The following is a 2,015-nucleotide window of genomic DNA, read 5'->3' as shown; positions in this document are numbered from 1 at the left end:
TTCTGTCTTTGTGCCAGTACCATACTGTCTTGATGACTGTGGCTTTGTAGTAGAGCCTGAAGTCAGGTAGGTTGATTCCTCCAGTTCCATTCTTCTTTCTCAAGATAGCTTTGGCTATTCGAGGTTTTTCGTATTTCCATACAAATTGTGAAATTATTTGTTCTAGCTCTGTGAAGAATACCGTTGGTAGCTTGATAGGGATTGCACTGAATCTATAAATTGCTTTGGGTAGTATACTCATTTTCACTATACTGATTCTTCCAATCCATGAACATGGTATATTTCTCCATCTATTAGCATCCTCTGTGGCGGATTCATTTTGATATTTGGCAAAACCAATACAATATTGTAAAGTTTAAAAATAAAATAAAATTAAAAAAAAAATTTTTAAAAAGGAAGGCGTCAATATCTATAGTGACCTCATCCCACCTGCCTCTCCCCCATCCCTGGATTCAGTTATCATATCATCCATTCTTCATCCATAATATTGTTTGTCTCAACTGCATTCATGAGGGAATGAAAGAGAGAAAAACATACGCCCCAGTATCCACTGAAAAATGAGCTCCTACACCAATAACATTCTTAGATTAGAAAGAAAGCAAGCCAAAGAGAGAATGAAAGTCTTGCTATAATAATAGCAAAAAATATATAATACTGAACTAATGTTAGTTCATTTATTATAGAAGGTACCTATGTTCACTACTATACCCACCAATACACATTTATTGTGAGATCAGGATATAGCATGGGCTTGAAGTTGGTCTAACTCGGGCTTGGGCTACACAGGGATGGTCAGCCCTCATAAACTATACCACAGTGGGAGAACTGAGGTCAGTTTCCACATGATTCGAGGTACATGTGTTTGTTATTTGATATAAGCCTCAATATAGACCATCTGTTGCCTAGAAATTGAAAGATAACAACAATGGATATAGTATTATATAAGAATAGAGATGTATGGAGAAAAAAATTTAAGAAACAGGAGTTGTTTTAATTAATGTTGATCATAGATATAAAACTTAGAAATTTAGAAATGTATGAAAACCTTAAGGGCATTACAGATAATACTTTTTTTTTAGGATATCCATACTCACTGTAGGAGGAAATCTGCTTATACATCCTGCATATTGTCTTGAGTTATCTATTCAGTAGCACAGTTATTCTTCATATATACTTTTAAAATTAACACGGATAATGTTCTTCTGAGATCCCTCTTTCTTTAATAATTATAACAACAAAACTGTCAATTGATTCCCTCAGCCCCTATTAAAAATTTGCAGTTTTTTTTCATCAATTGTATATTGGTACAAATTATATTTTTATGATTTTGCAAACACACATTACACTTAGAATGCTCTAGGCACTGCTCTATGAACTTGATACATCTGAGCAATAACTTGTGTTAATGTACTTTGTTGTCTTTAAAGAATTACTTTACTATCTTCCCCCAAAGCACATTTTATGGGCACCGCTGCTGCTGCTAAGTCACTTCAGTCGTCCAACTCTGTGCGACCCCAGAGACGGCAGCCCACCAGGCTACCCGTCCATGGGATTGATTCTCCAGGCAAGAACACTGGAGTGGGTTGTCATTTCCTTCTCCAATGCGTGAAAGTGAAAAGTGAAAGTGAAGTCGCTCAGTCGTGTCCGACTCTTAGTGACTCCATGGACTGCAGCCTACCAGGCTCCTCCATCCATGGGATTTTCCATGCAAGAGTACTGGAGTGGGGTGCCATCGCCTTCTCCGATGCGCACTGCTAATCCTTAAAAAAAATCAAGGACCAGATGGCATCATTTTCCCACTCAGGGATGAGTAGAACAGGCTGTACCAGGTTTTCCACCGTCCTTTGACGCCAATGCTATTCCAGGCTGCTGCAGAGACCCGTTTCCACATCTTAGGGACCCCTGATATCTGCAAGTTCTCCATAAAAATTGAGCCACACAAATATGTCCATCAGTGCCTGAGGAAGAGCCCCTTAAGGAAGCTTAAATGGGAATTTAGAGATCAAGGGTTAAAA

General features: G+C 38.2%; 1 protein-coding gene across 1 annotated transcript in view; it reads right to left on the bottom strand.

Annotated features, from left to right (window-relative positions):
* The window catches only part of AMPH (amphiphysin), a 218,625-nt gene that overhangs the window by 53,450 nt on the left and 163,160 nt on the right, over window positions 1–2,015 (bottom strand). The window lies entirely within an intron of this gene.

The sequence above is a fragment of the Bison bison genome, unplaced genomic scaffold (assembly GCF_000754665.1).
Source record: "Bison bison bison isolate TAMUID 2011002044 unplaced genomic scaffold, Bison_UMD1.0 scf7180017864499, whole genome shotgun sequence".
Lineage (NCBI taxonomy): Eukaryota > Metazoa > Chordata > Mammalia > Artiodactyla > Bovidae > Bison > Bison bison.
Note: the sequence above shows the minus strand (reverse complement) of the source record. Positions and strands in the feature narration are given on the sequence as shown.